General features: G+C 46.3%; 1 long non-coding RNA gene across 1 annotated transcript; it reads left to right on the forward strand.

Moving 5' to 3' along the window:
* Nucleotides 1–12: 12 nt before the first annotated feature.
* On the forward strand, nucleotides 13–6,228 carry LOC106007432. Its single transcript, XR_001182174.2, has 3 exons — nucleotides 13–492; nucleotides 2,016–2,109; nucleotides 5,967–6,228. It is a non-coding gene; the product is annotated as an uncharacterized LOC106007432 (long non-coding RNA).
* Nucleotides 6,229–23,134: the final 16,906 nt, after the last annotated feature.

Raw genomic sequence — 23,134 nt, forward strand, 5'->3', positions numbered from 1 at the left:
CCGTTGGGCCCGCGCGCGGGGGGCGGGGCGGGGCTGCGCGGGGAGGGCGCCACCGAGCGGCCCGGCCCGGCCAGCCCCACCGCCTCCCGCCCGGGGTCCGGACCCGCGTCCGGCCCAGCTCTCCGCGCCTCGTCTCCCGGACGGGTAAACTGAGGCCTGGAGAGGGCTCGGGGCTAGGGTTCGAGTCCCGCCGCCCGTCACGACTCCGAGGAGGCGCTGGGACCGGGAGGCGAGACAGCGATGCCAAGAGCGGTGAGCTCTCGGCCCTGCAGACCCGCTGACGCAGGGCGCCGCCTCGGGCTCAGAGCCGGCGCTCTGGGACGCGAGTCCCCGCCCCACTGCTGACCAGCTGTGTGATGGATGACCTTGAGCAAGTGACCTCGTTCCTCTCCCCCCAGGGCCCTCCTCTCTCACGTGATAGTACTTCACCCAAGGGACTACTGTGAGGTTAAGTTAATGCTTGCAAAGCTGACGGGACAGTGCGGGGAGTTGGTAAGTAAATGCTCAGTTAAGTACAGGCTCCCGCGGTCCCTTCATGGCTCACCCACTCAACAAGTACGCATTGAGCCCTCTGTGCCAGGCACTGTACACAACACCATTCTTTCAGTGCCCGCTAGTACTCCCCTGGATTAACCGCCGCGGCATCCACCACGGATAATCCCCAGCAGGGGGGTGAAACCACTTGTCCAAGGTCGCCCAGCCAGGAAATGACTGAGTAGAGAAGATTGATCTCCAGCCAGTTTGACTTTAAAGCCGGGGCTCTGCCTGCAGAGAGCAGTCAGCTCTGTTAGCCTGGATCAAAGGAGGCACCCGAGAGTCCAACGCGTTCAAGCTGGCTCTTAAAAGAGCCTGCAAGAGGAAAGCTAATTTCAGGCAGAGAGAGGATGGATGCAAAGGCGTAAAGACGTGATACCGAATGGCTGGCTGGTGTGAGTGGTGTGGCGGGAGTATGGGAGACATATGGATATGGTGATGATGCCGCTGAAGCTAGACAGGGAAAGGAAGCCAGAACCTGGGAGGAGGTATTGTAGGGTCTAGAATGACATTGAATGTCCTTGTATGTCTACCTTAGAATTCACCTTGTAGGTCAGCGGTTTTCATCAAGTGGTCCTGGGACTGTTGGATGTCCCTCCGATCCTTTCAGGAGTCAGTGAGCTCCGAATTATTTTCAGAATAATGCTAAACGTGGTTTGCTTTTTTTTTTTTTTTTAACCCATTCTCTCACGAGCATACAGTGACGTTTTCCATAGAATATAGGACATATGATATTGCAACAGCTTAAATACAGAAACCCGATTTTAGAATCCAGCTGTCTTCTCTTACACCAGGTGTTAAAGAGATTTGCACAAATGTATAAAACGCTACTCTTTCACATTTTGTTGTAGAAAATACAGATATTTTTCATTGGAGATGTGTTTATGATAACATGTAATGAGTGTATTGTTGTAATTTTAAATGAATAAAAATGTAGAACTTTCTCAGTTTTTAATTTCTAATATGGTAAATATTGACGGAAGGAACTAACTGCATGGAAAGGGGTCTTAAGACCAAAGGGTTTATGAATTTGCAACAACATGGTTGGAACTAGAGGGTATTGTGCTAAGAGAAATAAGTCAATCAGAAGAAGACAATTATCATATGATCTCTCTGATATAAAGAATTTGAGAGGCAAGGTTGGGGGTGGGTAGAGAAGGAAAACATGAAACAAGATGGGATCTGGAGGGAGACAAACCATAAGATACTCTTAATCTCAGGAAACAAACTGAGGGTTGCTGGGGGTGGGGGGTAGGGATGGGGTGGCTCGGTGATGGACATTGGGAAGGGTATGTGCTACTGTAAGTGCTGTGAAATGTGTAAGACTGATGATTCACAGACCTGTACCCCTGGGGCAAATAATACATTATATGTTAATTAAAAAAAAAAAAAACAAAGGATGTATGAATGCACCTGCTTGGGCATTAAAAAGCTACTGAAGTGTTAAATGGGGGAGTAACTTAATCAGATTCACATTTCAGAAGGCGCTCCCAAGACCCAAGTCAGGATGAGGGATATATTCACAAGGCACTGGCATTCCAGGCAGAGGGGTAGAAACCAGAAGGTGCAGGACAGGTAAGCAACAGAGCTACGACACAGATGATGTTGGTCTTTTTATTCCTAATTTGGTGTGGCCTGGTCACCTGACAGGTCAGCACCAGGGCGAGTGTTTTATTCCTTTATCTCTGGTGTGAGTGGTGTGGCGGGAGTATGGGAGACGTATGGCCCCATGTTTGCTGTAGGTGCTGTTTCTTCTTCTGACCCCAGCACACTGTTCCCCCTTATTGCCTCTTTTCTGAGAAGCAAGTCAAGGAGGCAGATGAGAGGAAGGGAAGAAGTTACCGGTGACAGCCTGAGCGGGCCTGGGAATCCTGGCAGAGCATCCTCTGAAGCTACACAGCCCAGGCTAGCCTCCACGTCCTTCTAGGGCTCTTCAGGCAGCGAGGGGGAAACAACTGAGTCAAAATCGCTGCTGTCTGAAAAGCTGCTTTTGAAGAGAAGTTCCCCCCCAGAGTGCTGAGAGTCTGTTCCTTTAACATTAAAATAAGAAATTATCCACACTAGGTGAAAATCTTTTAAAAGGTGTATTAGGAACTTCCAAGCTATCTGGAACTTCTGGAAATAGATTTATTATTTTCTTGATGCATTATAAATATGAACTGGTAGCAATATTGGGCTTTGTTATGAAGAAATCCTCTTGGGCTGCTGAAGAGTGAAGGACTATATTCTGCTTTAACAAATGTCCTCAGGATGCTATGGCTTGGGATTCTCATGATGGTTTCTTTAAGTTTCTGGTTGTTCGCTGCCACTTACCTTGCTGTCATTAGGCCCATCCCCTTCACACCTGCTTTTTGCTAAAGCCAAGAAGGTAAATAGTCCAAGCTCCCCAGAGTGTCAGATAATGGGAGTAAGGATCTGAAGGACTGTCCTAGGGGAGGTCCTAAGGAAGCCAGCTGCAGAGGCAGTAGAGTGGGGTTATGAGCTGTGGGGTTAGCCTTGGCTTCTCTGGTTTCAGTTTCTTCCTCTCTAGAATACAAGGAGGCTAATCACATACCTATCTCATCAAGTTGTTGGAAGGATTAACTCGAAGCATGTAATCTAGGTCACCAACCCCCTCCCCAACCCTTTTTGTTCTTAGCGCCAATCCATAAGATAATTCCATACTGGGTCCTTAAACTTCATGTGTTACAAACCAAAATCTTGACTCTCCATCCTAAATCATCTCTTTCTAGCTGTGTTCCCCGTTTCAGACAATGGCACTGCCATCCTCCCAATCACCCAGTCTTAACTCTATGGTGGGCTTTTTATCTTATTTTTAAAGATTTTATTTATTTGACAGAGATCACAAGTAGGCAGAGAGGCAGGCAGAGAGAGGGGGGAAGTAGGCTCCCTGCTGATGGGCTCGATCCCAGGACCCTGGGATCATGACCTGAGCTGAAGGCAGAATCTTAACCCACTGAGCCACCCAGGTGCCCTATGGTGTGCTTTTTAAAATGCCTCCCTATCCTCCACATTTTGCCTATTTCCAAAGCACTCTGCCTTTTCAGGCCCCATTCCCTGGACTGTTGGATTTGTAACCTAATTCTGATTCTTCTCTCAAATTTGACTCTTCTCTCCCTCAGCTGCCAGGAGCTGAAAGCATCATAAGAGTCCCCAGTTCCTAAAACTTAGTAAGTCCTCAATACCTACAGGACAAAGTCCATTGCCTTAGTCTTGAACTCAAGGCTCTCCATGGTCTGGTCATAACTTTCCTTTCTAAATTCGTTTCTCTCTATTCCCCTTTCCTTGGTTTGCTTGTACCTTTCTACATTTCTCCTTTGCTACTCTGGGCTTTTCCAGAGTCTTCTAGAATGCCTTCTCTCTTTCTATATGTCCTAATGTCCACCCATCCTTTAAAACTCTGATTTCATATTGCCTCCACAAAGCCTTCCATGGTCTTCCTTCCAGATTGAACAATAAAAACCAATGTTTATGTAATGCTTACTTTGAACCAGACACTTTTCTACACACTTTGCATGTACTATCTTAATTCTTGTGACAATTTTATTTTCATAACATTTATGCAGTAAGCATGACTATGATCTGCATTTTACAGATGAGGAAACCAAGGCACAGGAAGGTAAAGTAACTTGTCCAAGGTCACACAGAGAGTAAATAGAGGAGTCAGAATGTGAACCCTGGTAGCCAGGCTCTACAGCCCATTTTCTCAACCACTGGGCCAAAATGAAAGGAGCTGTCCTGCCTCCACTCCTCTTAGCTCTCATGGCAGGCCATTCAAACATCTGTTCGGGTCTTTATCACTTCCTATGTCATTATCGGTTAACATGTTTTATCTTGTCTACTTACAGAGTAAATTTCTTAAGAGCAGGACCAATATCTGATCTAAAACAGTGTCAGCTAAATTTCTTGAGCCCTTTAGGAATGTTTTTAAAGGATGTAAAATGAACAATATTCTATAGCAATAAGAACAAGTGATCTAAAGCAAGATTAACAAATTATGAGTCCTTGGACCACATCTACCCGACTCTCATTTGTGTATGGCCCAGAAGCTAAGAATGGTTTTTACATTTTACAAGGTAGAGAAAAAATTTTAAAAAGAACAATATTTCAATGACAGATGAAACTTATATGAAAATAACTGTCTATTGGAACCCAGTCAGGTTATCTATGACTGCTTTTGTGTTACAATGGGCCGTAGGACCTACAAAGCCTAAATTATTGACTTATCTGGCCATTTATAGAAAGATTTGCCAAACCCTGATCTAGAGCCACAAGTAATAACATGAAAATATCTTAGAAGTAGCACTGAACCAAAAAGGATAAGTAGCATGTTGTCACGTATATAAAGTTTAAGAATAAGCAAATCTTTATCACTTTGGTTCCTGGACACACATACATATGTAGGAAAACATAAAGAACCAACATGGAAACAACAAGTTCAGGGGAGTGGTTATCTCTAGGGGACTGGAGGTAGGAATGCCATCAGGGAGAGCACACAGGGGATTTTAACTCTTTGCAAGCAAGGTGGAGGGTACATGTGTTCATTGTGGTTTTTCTTTTTTTTTTTTTTTTAAATCTCGTATTAGAAACAACAGTGTTTTACAAGAAATGAATAGATGAGATTCAAGAATTTGTTTACTTTTACTTTGACTGGTTGAAATACACTCGGCTTTCACCCAATAGCTAAGATCTTCCATGACCTATAAATCCCTAGAACCCTACTAAAATGGGAATGGGTATTATTTAGAACATGGTAATTCTCAGGTCACACAGGGACTCCTGATTAAGGATTGTCTCTGTGAACAGCGCTCCTTGAAAGCAAGTCCACCTAAGCCAAGTTTGAGGCCGCAGCTGGAACAGCTAAGCCCAGGCTACTTGCTTTGTCTGTGGAATATATTGGCCTCAGGGCACTGGACTGATCCCAGACCTCCTCCTTTTGTCTGAGCACTGGGCTCCGTGTCAGTCTCCCTGCCTTTGCCAGGCAGGAATGGGCAGAGTGTATTCAAATCCTGATCTGCATCCAGGTCCTCATCTGCATCCCTGAGTCTCCTTTAAACATTTATTTGATGGAATTTCAGGGAGTTCCTGTCTTACGAGTGGCCTAAGGTTACAAGGATAATTAGATATGGCCTGAATCCAAGGAGCACACAGTTGGGGAAGTTGGTATGTTAACAGCCAACAAGAGGACAGTGTTGTAAGTGCTGACTGCTTTGTAACAAATTAGCACAAATCACTGCAAATTTAGTACCCCCATTGATTAGTTCTGTGGGTCTGAAGTCTGGCAAGGCATAGCTGGGTTCTCCACCCAGGGTATCAGATGGCTGAAGTCAATGTGTTGGCCAGCTACCTTCTTATCTGGAGGCATGACTAGGAAAATGTCTGCTCCCAGCTCCTTTAGCTTCTTGACAGAATTCTTTTCTCTTTGGTTCTAGGACCGAGACCCTCATTGCCTTGCTGGCTATCAATCAGGAACAACTTTCAGGTCCTTGCCTCATGCCCCGCCTTCCGTCTCATCCACAGAGAATCTCTCACATCAAATCCTGCTCACTCTTTGAATCTCTCTGAAGACCCTTTTTCAACTGTCAGAGAAAACTCTGACCTTTTACAGAACTTGTAATTAGGTCCAGTCAAGCCAGGTAACCTCCCTCCTCGAGGGCAACTGTACCATGTTACATAAATCTAATGTCAAGAATAAAATTCATCATCTACACTGTCTCGGGGATTATGCAGGATTCGTAGACCAGGGGCCAGGGATCTTGGGGACCTTCTTAGAATTCTGTGTGTTGCCCTGCCGTTATTAGGGTACATTTTTAAACTTCTTTTCTAGGCTGAAAGTTTCTTGGAATCAGGAACCTTGGTCACACCTGTAGCTCCAATGTCTTAGACAAGGCATCTTCTGAAGGACATATTCCTCCAGGTTTGCTAAGAAAATAGACAAGGTTGTATATTGTCTTTTGAATTCCTGCTTCTCTTTTATCTCCAGGTCAGAACGTCTCTGCCACTTCTTAGGAAGAATTCCTTGCTCCCTCCTCTGGGCTGTGACTTGGTACATATCTCTGTATGATGTATATCACATGGTAGCATCTTTGCTTAGTCTGTCTCTACCTTGAGGAGAGCACTCCTGTTTCTTCCACTTAGTGTCCGAGAGCGCAGGGCATCCTAGATGGCAGTGTTTAATGCTCGAATTTCTAAAAAGGAGGCAAAAGGAGTTCTAAAGCCAAGAAGCACATGGAATGTGGACATGGAATATAAGCAACCCTTGGAAAGGATTGCAGAGGGACGGCAGCTCACAAGTGCGGAGGCAACAGAGAGGGGAAAAAAAATAGGCAAAAAAAAAAGTTTAAGAAGGAATACCAGTAAACCCCAGGCCTGCTGTTTTACGTATTACATTAAGGAATAAACCTGGCAGAGCCCTCCATAAGGGACAGCTAGAAAGAATGATTATTTGGGGACTGATCATCAAGGAAACAGTAGTTTACTTTTATAGTCCAACGTTTCATTTTCACTTTTGGGTAGACAGGGACCCCAAGGGAGAATTGGTGTAGGAAACGGATAAGATGGCTTCTGGAACTTAAAACCAGTGGGGCTGCGGTGGGGTGGGGCCCCTGAAGCTTCTCACACCCTTCATCTCCGTCCTGATATGGTCATTTGTCCTTTCACACCTGCTTCTGGTTGTTTGCCTTTTGTGACACCTTTTCAGATTCGAGGCTGCCTAAGATTATTAAATGAGCAGTGTAAACAGATTTCTTTTTTTTTTTTTTTAAAGATTTTATTTATTTATTTGAGAGAGAGACACAGCAAGAGAGGGAACAGAAGCAAGGGGAGTGGGAGAGGGAGAAGCAGGCTTCCCACTGAGCAGGGAGCCCAATATGGGACTCAATCCCAGGACCCTGGGATCATGACCTGAGCTGAAGGCAGACGCTTAATGACTGAGCCACCCAGGCACCCAGAACAGATTTCATCTGTATACTGAGTTTGTCATCAGAAGAACAGTGGGAGGGACGCCTGGGTGGCTCAGTTGGTTAAGCAGCTGCCTTCAGCTCAGGTCATGATCCCAGCGTCCTGCGATCAAGTCCCACATCGGGCTCCTTGCTCTGCAGGGAGCCTGCTTCTCCCTCTGCCTCCCATTCTGTCTGCCTGTGCTCGCTCTCTCCCTCTCTCTCTGATAAATAACTAAATCTTAAAAAAAAAAAAAAAAGAAAAGAAAAAAAGAAGAAGAACAGTGGGAAATATTGTGATTGGATTCGCCAGGAGCCCCGAACCTTGTAGCAACAATTATAAGGATGGGCCAACAGGGTGCGCTGCAGGAGCTAAAGGTGAGCTCCATGCCTCTCCTGAGTTTAGGGCAATGATTCTGGATAGCCCGTGACAACAGAACTCTACTCCTTCCATGACGGTCCAAGGGCGGGTTTGTTCACCCTCTCCCTCTGACCACTTTGCTTCTGGCTGGTGTTTACTTGGGGAGCTGACCATCTGCTCTTTTACTGAGGGCCCCCATCCAAGACCCTTGGGAGAGATGCTCACATAGCATGACATTCTGCTCACGGAGCTTACAGTCTCATGAGGAAACGTATTCCTATGCAAGGCAGGAAGTCCTAAGTGCCAAGAGGGAAAGGAAGTCAAAATATTGCCGTGTTTGGAAGAGATCCAGGGAGGGATTTATAAAGGAGGTGGTATTTCAGGTGGACCTTGAATGATGGGTAGGAAAGTTAGAGGGGGAAGAGGAAGTATCAGGGGAATGGGGCATTGTCTGGAGAAGGTGGAGTGGGATAGGGACAGAAAACTGAGGGGGCGTGGAGGGAATGGTGAGGAGCTTTGTGTGGCTGGAGCAGAGGTCCGCATAGGAGTGTCGTGGGTCAGTGAGCTGGGCAGAGAGAAGGAGGCTTAGTTCTGGAAAGTCTCAGCTGTCAGCTAAGAATCCCGAGAACGGGCAGGGTGGGGTGAGCAGAGGACGCGCAGGGGGGAGTGGGGCCTCAAGCTGGGGGAGCAGAAGTATAGTTTTGGATTGGTTTGCCAGGTTCTTGCTGCTTCCTTTGCCTGGAATGCCTCTGCTCAGCCTCTTCCTTGACATTCTGTGCAGCCTGTGCCCGTCGCAAACGCCTTCTCCTCCAGGAAGCCTTGCTCCAGTCATCCAAGCTGGCTCGGATCTCTCCCAGCCCTGAGCTCCCCACAGCTCACCATCCTACCCTTGCCGAGGACATTTCTCATCACCCGCCCAGCTAGGTGGCAATTCTTTTTTTTTTTTTTTTTTTTTTTTAAAGATTTTATTTATTTATCAGAGAGAGAGAGGGCGAGAGCAAGCACAGGCAGACAGAATAGCAGGCAGAGGCAGAGGGAGAAGCAGGCTCCCTGCCGAGCAAGGAGCCCGATGCGGGACTCGATCCCAGGACGCTGGGATCATGACCTGAGCCGAAGGCAGCTGCTCAACCAACTGAGCCACCCAGGCGTCCCGCTAGGTGGCAATTCTAATCTGTGTCATTTTGGAATCCTACGCACATTAGATGCTTGGTAAACATTTTCAAGTCCAATGGAATTCGCCTCCTCTGGAATACTCAGCCTGTAACTTGGAGGGCCATGGTGCTCCATCATTCTGACTAGCATTCCTGTAAACATGGTAGACAGACCGTAGATGAGAATGCCTTCCCCCTCTGTTATGCCAGAGCTGAGATTAGATGGGGCCTTGGAATTCAGCTCATCCTCATTTTACTCACGAGGCCCAGAGAAGTGCAGTCACTCACTCGAGGTCACACAGTGAGTTGATGATCTGAAGTAAGTTGTTTTGTATGTGAGTTGTATCACAGCACCTAACACACAACACACTTGATAATCCTGTCTACCTCCCCAGCCTCTTGAAGTGTGATTAAGGACCAAACCACCCTGTAATTTTTTCCACACTTTATGGGAACTTTATGCCTACGAGCCTCTGCTCATACCTGGAATTTCTTCTTTTTTCTGTCTCTATCTCCTACCCTCACCAGGTTAACTCTCACTCATCCGTGAAGTTTTCCCGGATCCCTCAGTCATCCAGCCTTGGCCAGGATGGGTTAAATGTCCTTTCTCTTGCTCCCTTAGCAGCCTGCACACTTCCTTTCATCATTACACTTCCCAGGTCACGTGTATATCATTTGCTTCTGCACCTGTCTTCCAGCTGATAATATGCTCCAGAAGGTTGGAACTGACTCTAGAATCTTCATTATGTGCCCAGCACCTCACTCCATACCTGGAACACCGTAATGCTCGGTAGATATTTATGGGTTGATGTGTGCAGTGGGGTCCTTGGAGGCCCAGGCCATAGACAAGAGGGACAGTCTCCTTTTTGCCTACTCTGTAACTCACAAGGTCCTGCCTGGACGGGCTGCTCAGATTCTGATGGTCTGAGGGCTTTGCAGAGCATTGCTGAACCCAAATCTCACTGTTTATTAAGACACTTCTGCTCTTTTTCCTTCTGTAAAACACCAAATTAAAATAGTTCCAGGAACCTATGTGGCGGAGAAATTCCAGACCCTGTCTGAGGTCCCAGATAAAGGCCATTATTGTTAGGAAGTTGTCATTAACCCAACCTGCCTTTTCTTTGTGTTCTGGCTCCACACCCTTCTAAGGGCACAGATTTTTTTTTTTTTTTTTTTTTGTCCTTAGTTACTTAGTTACTTAGTTAAGCCTGCTACTAGCTGGTAATGGGGGAAAAAAAATAATAACTTGATAGCAATTGACATCAAAATGAGCTTGAGGTATTTGTTGGCAGCAAGCTCACTTTGTGCCCTGGGCTGTGACTTCAAGTTGATTAGCTCTCAAAGTACCTTACCAGATGGCCAGTGTCCTAATCTATAAGGCAGGAAAAATAGCACCTACCTTGCTGGTTTGTTGCAGGAGTGAAAGAGGACAAAGTAGGCAGAGGTACCTGGCACGTGGACATGGTTAAAAAAGAATGTTACCTCTGTAGCAGACAGCAGCAGAGTCCTCTTAACTCTCTTCTGCTATAGCCAGACTTTATCCATGCTCCTAAGTTTCATCCTAGGCATCATATTTTAAAAGAGGGATATTGACAAATTGTCAACCCAAAGCAAATGACCAAGATGATAAAAATCTTGAAATCATATTTTTTTAAAGATTTTATTTATTTGAAAGAGAGAGAGAGAGAGTGAGCAGGAGCAGGGCAGGAGGGGCAGAGAGAGAAGAGAAGCAGACTTCCCGCTGATCAGGGAGTCTGCCGCTGTGGGGCTCAATCCCAGGATCAAGACCCGAGCTGAAGACAGATGCTTAACCGACTGAGGCACCCAGGTGCCCCGAGAATCTGAAAATCAGACTTTAGAAGGGCCTGGGGAAGAAATAACTAGGGAAAGAATGTCATAGGCAGGCCTCAGAGAGGTCTTCAAGCAAAAGCAGGATTCACATCCAGAAAAAGATTAAGCTTTGTTCTATTCCATAAATATTTATGGTATTTACTATTACCGTGTCAAGAACTTAGAGTGCAAAGCAAAGTAAAATGCAATGCCTGCCCCCAGAGGGGGCAGACCAGAACAATGCAAAAGGGGGTGTGTAGGATGTGCTGGGGGAAGGCAGAGAGAAATGAATTCTGCAGAGATCCTGGAGGGCCCCACCGAGGAGGTGACATCCGTTATGGAGCTGTGGGTAGAAAAAGAAGGAAGGGCATTCAGGCAGCAAGTGCAGCAGGTGCAGACAGAAAGGCAGCCTCCTGGAAAACCTCAGATACCCTGGCAGAGCAGAGGGAAGTGAGCCTGCAAAGTCCGTCAGGAGCCAGATTGTGAAGGGCCTTGGATATTAAGGTAAAGAGCTCGGACTATTTACCTCGAGTGGGTGTTGAAGGGTCATCATAGGCATTTAAGCGGGGGATTTTTTATTTTGAAAGGATGCTGTAGTGCGGTGTGCCGAAAGGCTTTATGAAAGAAAGACAGAAGGCAGGGGAGGCAGGACATTCCAAAGAGTTACACATGGGCTTGAATCTTCCACTCATTGTGGATGAACTTGAGCACATTATTGAAACTCTCTGAGTCTGTGGTTTTTGTTTTTGTTTTTTCTGGTCATATATTGGGATGATCACATGCACTTTAGAGAGATGTTTTAAGAACCAAATGAGGTGATACATCCAAGTGCCTCACAAGTGCCTGGTACCTGAATGGTGCCCAGTAAGTTAGCACACTTTCCCTCCTTCCTTTTCTCTTAATGGACAGAGTAGACAGAAAAACAATTCTGCTTACTGAGATGTGGAGTCCTGGCCACACGGTGGGCTAAATCCCCTTGGGAGAAATGAATACATTACTGGATACGTTCAGGGAGGATATTTCTCTGGTGGAAGGGAAGTTGAACAACATAAACCTCCAAATTCCTTTCCTACTTTAAGGTTCTATCACCTCTGGGACCTAAGTACTAAGGGTACGGTCAAGAGCCTGAGGTTTGATAAAATCTTTTAGTATTGAGCAGCCGATTAGACGCAAAGGAAATGAATCCTCCTCAAAATGTACAGACATACACAATTTGAAAAGACCCACTGCAAACTTTTTAATAGTCCCTTGGGAGTAGGTAACTGTCATACAGCAGAAAGGGTCCTGGACTTGACACTGACAGGTTTATTTCCCAGGGTCAGAAATTATGGTCTTGGGCAGTTCATTCTCCATGTCTTGGCCTCAGTTTCTCCATCAGGAAGATGCAGAGGTTGAACTCTGTGGGGGTCTTTCATAGCTAACATTCTAGGGCTTGGGGAGTTGAAGATATTAAGATCATGAAATCACGGATGTAAAACCTTAGAAGGTTCTAAGAGCTCCCGCAGCAACTCTGTCACCCACAGGTCATAATATGTCTCAATTTGATAGCCTCACGCTCTGTAAAACACATTTTAAAATGTATCACATGTATTGGGAATGAGACTTACTTGATATTCTTCTTAGAATCAGAATTCCAAAATCCAGTGCACTTCAATTCTCAGCATTAACTTAGCTGCAAATTGGATTATTTCATATTTCTGGTTGAGAGAGAAGACGCTTTCTCCAGTATGGCAAAGAAATATAAATGTCAGTCTTCTGTCACAGAGGGAAGATGCTGTCCTTTCTTTCTGTTAACCTCAGGACCTAGATGCTATCTAAGCAGGAAGCAGACAAAATAAGGACTAGATATGAAGATAGCTTGCTTTTATGCTTTCTGGTCCCTCTGCCTGGAATGTTCTCCTGGCCATTCCTGCACATCCCATTTGAAGCCTTTCCTTTCCTCCTTTTCTATATGATAGAAGGAGTCCCTCCAATCAGCCTGTGTTTCCTGTCTGTGACAGCGTTCATTCTAGAGGACGAGAAGTATTGCTGCGTGACTAGTGATTCTTGACTAGGGTCAAGGGCAGAGCACTTGCCATGGGCCAGGCACATATATCCTCTTATGTAACCCACACAGCAATGTTTAGGAAGCTGTGTTTAGGAAGTGGACCTCATTATCCCCTGTTTAGCTGAGGAATCTGAGGTCAGAGAAGTTAAATGACTTGTTCAAGGTCATAGAACTCTTAAGTAGCTGAGTCTGGCTTTGAATCAAACTTCTTTAGTTCTAAAGCCCATGTGCTTTAGATTTTTTATGATTTTTTTCTTGTCTTATTTGTCTCTGTAACCTGAACTGTTAGAACAGGCCTGGCCTTTGATAGACATCAATTACGATTGTTGAATGACAGTCCAATTCCGTTCAATCAGTCAGTTAAGATTTACTGATCGGAGCAAAGGGCTAGGGGAGCTATCGAGGAGAAGGTAATTGGGTGGGGATCTCACTAGCCTTTTCTCGACTTGCAGTGAGCTTTTGGTGGAGACATGTACTTTGAAATAAACACTCTCATTAACCTCGCCAGTGTCTCAGCTTGGCAGGAGAGGCTGCGGTGGTCTCTTGACAAGGCCAGCTGGCAGGATAGACTCGCTTAAACCAAATTAGTTTCACATCCTTCTAATAACCCCACTCTAAGGTCCTAGTTTCACAGGAGAAACAACTCAAACGCAACTATCATACATATAAAAAGGGGTATACAGGAGACTGAACAAAATCCAAGAGAGTGGATTGAAGGGAGGAATTAGTTCTGCCTACAAGAATTAAGGCGGGTTTCACAGAGATGGTGGCATCTGAGTTGGGACTCAAAGGATAAATAGGTTTATTTATTTGATTTGTTTTGATTGTTTATTTGATTTATTTGATTTGTTTTGTTTGTTTATTTTCTAGGCATAGAAAGAGAAAGTCATTCCTGGTGGAAAAGCTGCACATAGCTCTCCGTGATGAAACATAGCAGGGGGAGATAGTAAAAGTTGAGACAAGAAAGCTTAGTTGGACCAGGCAGTCAAATGGCCCTGAATGTCATGAGAAGAATTTGGATTAACTCTGTAGCTATTCCAAGACCTTTCAATGTCCACTGAGCTACATCTTCAAAGTGTCACCTAAATTTTTGTCTATTGGCCCCAAAGTTCTGACAATAAGCAGAGAAAGAAGCAGTAGAGTGAAAATTGGAAGTCGGGGTGGGGGGGTGTCTGATTCTGTCCTGTCTGATTCTGCCATATACTGATTGGTGAATCAGTCTCTCTGGGCTTCTGCTTTCTCCTATGGAAAGTGAAATGGTTAGAAGATCTCTCAGACCTCTACCATGCCCCAAATCTCTCTGCCAGCTTTACAAGGCAGATCCTTCATGAGGTTCGTCAGAGTCCCTGCAGTGGACAGATGTGCTGGCCTTCACGGCTTTGTGTAAGTCCTTCCATTGAGTGTGCAATGAGTCTGGGACTTGCTGCTAACATCGAGTATGACAAAGGTGGTGGAATGGAGGGGATGTATGTTATTACGTAAATGGTTACATGGTTACCTGACTTTAAATTGTAGGGTCCATCTTGCTAGCAACTCTAAGCCCCTGGTTGGCTCCGAAGAAGCGGGCTGCCATCTTATGGGATGCCTATGTTGGGAGGAGCACGTGGCGAGGAACTGTAGGCAACTCTAGCTGCTGGGGCCGCCTCTGACTGACAGCCCACAAGAAAGTGAGGGTCTCAGTCTTACAGCCACAAGGAACTGAATTCTGTTAGTGACCTCAGTGTGGAAACAGACCCTTCCCTAGTCGGGCCTCAGATGACGCTGAAGCCCTGGCCAGGTTCTTGGCTGCAGATCTATGAGACTCTAGGAAAAGGGCTCAGCTACACCAGATTCCTGCTCTGTAGAATCTGTGAGCTCATCAAGATGTGGTTTTCAGCCTCTGTGTCAGTGATAATTTATTATACAGCAGTAGATACAGTTTCCCACCCTAATACTTGAAACTCTTGACCCCAAGCCCTATGCTCTATTTACAATTCCATGACCCCTCTCTGTGAATAATCCCATACCAGGATCTATGTGCATCTCTGTGTGGGTGACTTTATCTGTCTATATCTACATGTAGTCATAGATTCATACTCAATCACAGACCTTCAGGAAGTATTTATTATGTGCAGGACATGCGCAGACGGACATGCACAGAAGCCCAGGGCCCTCGCTGAGGTGCTCACAGCCTGGTGAGGGAGACAGTCCCATGGTGCCAGAGCAGAGGAGGGGCCATCTGCAAAGGTGAGGGAGCTAAGGAAATAAATGTGCGTCTAGCACTGTCTGGATGAGTCTGCCTTCCCAGTGTAATTTCGAAATTTGAGTCTTTATTTTTAAAAAAAGATTTTATTTATTTATTTGATAGAGAAAGATCACAAGTGGGCAGAGAGGCAGGCAGAGAGAGACAGAGAGAGAGAAGCAGGCTCCCCACTGAGCAGAGAGCCCGATGCGGGGCTCCATCCCAGGACCCTGAGATCATGACCTGAGCTGAAGGCAGAGGCTTGACCCACTAAGCCACCCAGGCGCCCCATGAAATTTGAGTCTTATAAACCTCGAGGGAAGATGCTAGTTTTACAGAGGAGGCAGCTGAACTCCAGAAATGTTAAGGGACTTGCTTTAGATCTCACACCTAGTGGGGAACATATCCAAGACTCTCACCCAATTCTTCTGCTTCAAATTGTCTGGATAATTGAAAATTAGCTATATATTTTCTAGATTCTACTGGAACTTCCCAGCAGGCAGACTTAAGTGGAACTTTCTGGGAGGTGATATGAGTGGAATTCTGCCTGATGCCAGTGTCATTGTGCCCATGAACTCTCCACGTTACCTCAGAGACAGGGGAAAGGAGCCAGAAGCAGACCCGGGCCTGTCTTTATCCACTCTCAGCTAGCACACGGCAAGCATTCAAGGACGGAGGCTGGCGGCGGGGGGCAAGGGGGGGGGCGCCTGGGTGGCTCAGTCTCAGTTAAGCTCAGGTCATGATCAGGCTCCTTGTTCAGCAGGGTGCCTGCTTCTCCCTCTGCCCCTCGCCCCTGCTTATGTGTGCTCTCAGACGAAGAAATAATAATAATATAGTAACATATAATAAAATATATAATAATAATAATATAATAAAATAACAATAAAAAGAATGGAGGCTGACTTGCATATATTTGTGGGCCTAAACCCTGCCCTGTGTGTCTGAGGCAGGGTGTGGTATAGAAGTGAGGATGTAGGGCTGTGATACTCAAACTCAGGAGCCAAAGATGTCAACTGAAGAGACCTATCAAAATGCAGATCTCAGAGCCCTACCTCCAGAGCGTCTGACTCAGTGGGGCCCAGGAGACATTCTCGTCAAGACCCTCAGATTATTCTGACACAAATAAATCACAGGGCATATGGATATTAGTGATAAAATCACAGCCACGCCAGGTGGAGGTTCAGTGGGGAGCTTTGGTGGGAGCTGTTCCCAAACATATCCCCACTCCTGTTCACAGTTCCTTTTCTTTATAGGAGGGAGGAAGCCAGGAGTGTGCTAGTAAATGTTTTAATGGGCTCTCTTCAGAAGGAATAAAAACACACCAACAGAAACTTCAATTTATAGCGTTCGCCAATACCCACGGTGTAAATACTGATACGGGGCTGATAGTGAGCTCTGGAAGGGATGTCACTGGATGCCGAGTTGGGAGGAGTTACGACATGACCTTGCCCCTTGCAAGCTGGTAGGCATCAGCTCCGGCAACTGTTGGGAGGAAGCCCAGGTAGGGCAGGGGAATTACTTCCTGGGCCTCAGCTTGCCCACTTCTAAAATGAGAAGGCAAGAAGGGCTTCTGATCTCTGATGGATTATGCTTTACTCGTGACTAATTGTTAGGTTTTACTTGGGCCTGTGGGTTTAGAGAAGCCAGATTTAGGAGGCCAGGGTGCTCAGGGACAAGGGCACAGAATGGACCCAGCTCTGCTCATCCCTTCTTCCTTGAGAGGGTAGAGGAGCTCACAGGATGGGTGTATGGACCACGGGCTTTAAATCCTGGCCAAACACTTACCAAGCTTCTGTAAGTCTTAGTTTCCCTATCTGCAGATTGCAGGAAATAACAGTATACCTATGCAGGACTAACTGCGATAAAGTCTGGCATGTCTTAAGAAATTTCCAGAAATATTAATCTCTCTCCTTGTCTCTGTCTCTTCCCTTGCCTATGATGGTTATTTTCCAAATTTTACCAGAGCCTGGTTAGATCAAATGGCCAATTTCATTTATAAGAAGAATAGGAAGTCACCCATACTGTATAATTCGAGGGAAAGATCCCTCAGACAAAAAATTTGATATCTATAATGTATATATATTAACATATACATACATGGTATGTGTGTGTGTATGTCCCTCCACTGTGCTACCACGGGGGCTGAATTCCTAAATCTTTGTTAATGCCCCACAGCAAAGACCACTAGGAACACACACATAGTGAGACAAGCTTGGGTTTGTCACTTGCTGCCTGAAGGACACGGTGCTCCCACTCCGGGAGGCAGCGGTGGGGTAGAGGAGGCGGGGCTAGGAGGGCTGGCCTTAAGCAGGAGTTAGCTCTGCCTTAACGTGTTGTCGGAAGGCAGAGGCAATCCAGGGATTAAGTATCTTTTTATCTATGACAGGGAAGAATGGAGGAGAACTAAGCCTCTAATTGGTCAGGAAACCACCACCATCTCTCATACTCCTGAGAGAGGGGGATGTGGGTCATTTTTATGATTTTGCACAGTGCTCTTGTTTTTGTCTGTATTCAGACATGATTATGGAGAGGCATATTTTTGTCTTGCCATGTCACAATTACAGTGACCTTGTCTGGTGTTGGTGTCCTGTGAACTTGCTGGGGTTCAGGAGAACACCATAGCCTCATTGGGAGTGCCAGGCCCACAGGCCACGGACCGAGCTGCCAGTTCTCTTCTTGTTATATTCATTCACAGAACCTTTATGGAGGCAGTCTCTTAGGCACATACCATCTCTTTTAAACCTCACCCCATAATCCTGGGATGGATAATTATCTCCATTTTATAGATGAAGAAGCTGATTCTGAAAGATGAGTGACTTTCTAAATTCATCCAGGAAAAAAAAAAAAAAAAAGATAATCTCTAGGCACTTGAACTCAGAACCATTTGGCTCCAAGTCCAAGGGCTCATCCAATCAAGCCACTCCACAGATCCCAAGGAGGCCGAGGACCACCCTAGTCCTCTGGTGCTCCCTGAAATAGAATGCTGTTCCTGGTAGGACTGACGGGCACTCCATGTCCCCCGTGAGGGCGGGAACAGCTCAAAGGGAGTCCTGGACAGGCCAGCGAGGTGCACAATTTGCTGTCAGTCCTGCAGCAGTTTGGTATAGCTAAGAAGTCAGGCACCTGTGCTGTTTGTCCTAGACTCACCAGTAATTCCCCGTGTGACCTGGAGTAAGTCACCTCCTGACCTTGGGCCTCAGCTTCTTTGTCTAATGGTCTAAGAGCTCCCGAGCGCACAGTGAGCGAATGAGTGATATGAAGGAAAGAAAGAGGAAGGGAGGGGGGAGAGACTGACCAGACATGGATTTTCTACAGTCAGTGTTTTGTTTCGTTCTGTCTTTCTCCTCTTTCTGGTCTGGACGGTTCCAACCTCTGCTGCTGCCCCAGTCCTCCCTCCAGCCCTGTCTAGGGTTCTGTCGTCCTCCCCCAGCCCAGTGCCCCTGCAGCAGGTGCTGACATGGCCGTGTCTCCTGGCAGCCTGTCAGTCTCACTGACCTCAGACCTCATTTCCAGCAGCTACTGCCACAGTCTGCAGCCGGGTCCGACCCCTGCTTCCTACAACCCCCTCCAGCTCTGCCCAGGTTATGAGCCCAGAGTCCCACAGACTCAGACCTTTAGAGGGGGCTGGGTCCTGCCCTAGAGATGACCCAGTCCAACGCCCTCGGGCCCAGAGAGAGGGACACGATTTACCCGGAGTCACCTCGCAATTGAGCATGAGTCACAAGCTGAACCCAGGCATCCCGATTTCTAGTTCCACCTCCTTATCTTCTGGGAAAACATCTGTGTTTTATCTGAAGACGGCCAGTTGTCGCACATTCAGGATGCTGATCCCACACATGTTGGGTGAGCAGTCTCCTGTGCTGGATTCTGGAGACACAGAGAAGAATAAAACACTGCCTGTGCCTCTAGGGAATTCTAGTCAAGTGGGGAGACAGATAAATAGCTACTTACATCCTAAGTGCTCTGGAAGCTCAGGAGACAAAATGCTGCAGGAAGATGGGGAGGGAGCAGGAAGTAGCAGAAAATGGAGAGAAGGTCACGATGTTTGAATTGGATCTTGAAGAACGGGTAGGAGTCTACCATTCAGAGAGAGGACGTGGGGCAGAAGAGCACCACAGTCATGGATAGCTACTTAACCTACAGGAAGGCGTGCAGCTATTGGAAAGCATGGCGGAAGTCTCCAAATACGCAGTGGGGTTGCAGGGAAAAAATGGCCCTAGAATAAGAAAAAACCTGGGTTCTGGTTTCAATGCTGTTGTGGAGTCACTGGATGCCTTTAAGCAAATCACTTAGTCTCTTTGTGTCTCAACGACCTCCTCTTCTCTCCAGGAAGATGGCCATAGACCTTATGGCTCTAGAGCTGCTCTAGCCAATATGGTAGCCATAAGCCATAGGGCACTGTTTATTTTTTTATTTTTAAAGATTTTATTTATTTATTTGACAGAGAGAGAGACGATGAGAGAGGAAACACAAGCAGGGGGAGTGGGAAAGGCTGGCTTCCCGCTGAAAAGAGAGCCCGATGCAGGGCTCAATCCCAGGACCCTGGGATCATGATCCGAGCCGAAGGCAGATGCCTAACCGACTGAGCCACCCAGGCGCCCCACCATAGGGTACTATTTACATTTAAATTCATTAAAATTAAATCAAATTTAAAATTTAGTTCCACATTTCATGTACTCAAAATGCACTGTTGGCGAGGGACCACCATCCTGGACAGCGCAGGTATGGAATACTTCTCTCGTGTCAGCAAGTTCTGTTGGTTGGTGCTGCTCTAGAGGCCTGTGATTCTGAGAGGGAAGGCATTTGTCTTGTCATAGAGCAAACTCTCCAGCCTCCCCATCTGCCTGTTCAGAAGGGGATCCCCCAGAATAGGATAGAGTGGAATATCATTCCAGTGCCCAGCCCTGGCTCCTGTCCCACAATGACCCAGCCCAAGAACATTTGTCAATACACACTATGTTCTGATTAAGCTGTGTGAAAACCTCTCATAGCACCTGGCCCATAAAAGGGGATTTCATCAAGCTCTCTGGAAGGATGAGACTTAGTGTACTTTAAAGGTCTTGGGGCCTCATTTTGTCCTAGGCATCATTTAAGCAGTAATCCAAGTGATCTTATGAGGAGACCATATGTCAGGAGTATGACCTTTAGTGTTGCTTTATCTGTGGTGTACGTGCACGACTGTGTGTCAGAACTTGCAGGAGTCAAACAATGGAAAAACCTTGTTTGTGGGGCACAAGACTTTTATGTGATCCCGTTCAATGGCTTAACAAAAAGAATTGAGTAGTAGGCAAAATCAATATTTTGTTAAAAGCACAGGACTTTACCACCTACACTGTACCAAGCATTGTCTGAGAGGGTCTAATAGGTAAGTCGGCAGTCGTGAGGCAGGGAGCAAGCAGTCTCATCGTCCTCACCCCATGGACAGGGACATGGAGGCTGGGATTCGTGACTCACCCAAGACCTCACAGCTATGGAGCTGCAGAACGGGGTCTAACACCGGCAGTGGCTTCAGCGCCCAGAATGTTAACCTGAACTGAGAGTGGTGTTGAATATCAGCTTGAGGGAGGCTTCCGGATCATCTAGTCTAATCCATTTCTTTAATCATGGGGATGCTGAAGACCACACAGGGACATCCATCTGCCCAAGTCTACTCAACATGCTTTTTATGGCAGACTTTGAACCCGAGTGTGAGTCGCCAGACTCCTGTTCCATGTTCTCTTTGCTTCACTACTTTAAAAGAGCATGATAATTGGGGCACCTGGGTGGCTCACTTGTTAAGTGTCTGCCTTCAGCTCAGGTCATGATCCCAGCGTCCTGGGATCAAGCCCCGCATCAGGCTCCCTGCTCAGTGGAAAGCCTGCTTCTTCCTCTCCCACTCCCCCTGCTTGTGTTCCCTCTCTCGCTCACTGTATCTCTCTCTGTTAAATAATAAATAAAATCTTAAAAAAAAAAAGAGCGTGATAATTAAAATGACTCCTGAGCATTCTTCTGGTTGCCCAACTTGCGCTGGATGTTTTTGTGGAAGCAACAACCAACAAAAACAGCAACACAAAACCCAGGGTTTGCAGAGAAAAGCCCTGGAATCAAATCTGACCTCAGTTGCTTACCCAGGGACCTCAAGGTAGTCAATTTATGTCTCAGCCTCAATTTCTTCAGATAAAGAATAAAGATACAATTCCCTTAAGGATTGAAGCTGAGTGCTTGGCACAAAGTAATTGCTCAAGAAATGGGAATGGATGCGGAAGACACAGGTCCCGTCCTTCACAATCTGGATACGGACGCAAGACTAACATGCTAGGAGGGATTGGGGGACAGCAGAGAACAGGCTTGCTGGTCAGGTCAGACAATGAATGTTAGGACAAATAACAGGCTGTTGGCTCTGCCTGGCGTCTGTCTAACCTAGAGCTGATTCCTGCTGAACAGATCCTACAGAAAAGGCTGGCCTGCAGGAACCAGATTGGACACTAGGTGGCACTGGTGGCCCACCGGGGAACTGGGAGAACCCAGCAGGCGAAGGGAAGCTGGTGACCAGCGTTTTTCTCTTGCTGTTTTTAGGACTCCGGGGTATAGAGGGAAGGACCCTGGGTGCTGGGCTGAGGGTGAGGGTGCTGTGCCCCAGGAAAAAAGGATAAATAGGAATTTCACAGTGTTTAGGAGCCACTCTGTCAGGTATTATCTCAGTGTTATGCATAAAGCACAGTGACTCTAGAAATTAAATAATATCCTCAAAGGATACAATTAAGAAGTGGATTCAGGATTTGAATTGAGGCCCACTGCTTGCAAAGCCCACCCTCTTTATAGGAAAATACGTTGCTACCAGCCAGTGGAATCACTGTATTGGAAGAGACTCAACAGGGTGTTAAGGGAGGGAACACCAGTAAATAGAAGGACCACCTCCTCACTTGTGACCTTTCTATACAAATCCCCTATCCCTTTCACATGGTCTGCTGCAATAGCCTCCTAATTCATTTCCTTGATCCCATTCTTAAACCCAGACAGCCCCTTCTTCAAGTGATTTTGTTAAAATGAAACAACGTCACATTATTCCCCAGTTCAAAACCCTCCAGTGGGTTCTTACTCCAATTAGAACAAATTTCTCACCAACTCTACAAGCAGTGGCGTGCTGGTAAATGCTTAACAATGGGCTCTCTGGAGTGGGGAGCCCTAATCTGTAGCATTTGCTAATTGTAGTGTACACTCTCCCTCCAAGGTCAGTTTCAAGCTTCCAACATGACATCACTGAGCAATAAGTGTTCCAGAGCCAGTTTGAGTTTGGGTCCAGCATGTTGCTACACCAAGGCCCCATATGTAGGAACTGGCCCCAGACACCTTCTGCAGAGGAACTTCTTATCCCTCTCCCTCTGTTCACTCTGCTGGGTCCCTGGATTTCTCGCTGTTTCTTGAATGTAGCAAATACTCTTCTACCTCAGGGCCCTTGCACTTGCTCTTCTCTCTGTTCGGAATGTTCTTTCCCCAGATCTGTGCATGACTTGCTGACTTCATCCAGTTCTCTGCTCAAATGTTACAGAGAGGACTTCCCTGAACAACTTATCTAATATAGATGAACCCCTGCCCTCCATCACTTTTACTCCCTTACTCCGTTTTATGTTTCTCAAGGTTACCAATCCTTAACTGCTGATAAATGATAGACCTTTTCATACTTCATTGTCTAGGTCATTATAGTATTCCCAGCCCTAGAACAGACCAGACTCAAAGAATGCACTCAATAAATATTTATTGGATTAATAAATGAGTAACTGTCTTTCTTCTACATGGAAAGAGTCCCCCCTTGAGGCCAAGGCCCAAACCCACTCAGGTTCAGTGACTGGACATGTGAAACACTACCAGCATCACAGGGTGGGAGCCTTGAGTCATCAGCATGAGATGTGGTGCTGGGTGGGGCCCCAGAGGCTCCAGGAGAAACCATCAAACCATAAGACAGGGTGATGATGTAGAGAAAAGTTAATTCCACTTACAGAAAGCTTACAAACTAAAATTCTAAAACACAGGAAGAAAGCTAAGGCTGGTAATGCCAACAAAAGCAGAAACTGC

This window comes from Mustela putorius, unplaced genomic scaffold (genome assembly GCF_011764305.1).
Source record: "Mustela putorius furo isolate JIRA1106 unplaced genomic scaffold, ASM1176430v1.1 tig00003853_pilon_pilon_pilon, whole genome shotgun sequence".
Taxonomy (NCBI): domain Eukaryota; kingdom Metazoa; phylum Chordata; class Mammalia; order Carnivora; family Mustelidae; genus Mustela; species Mustela putorius.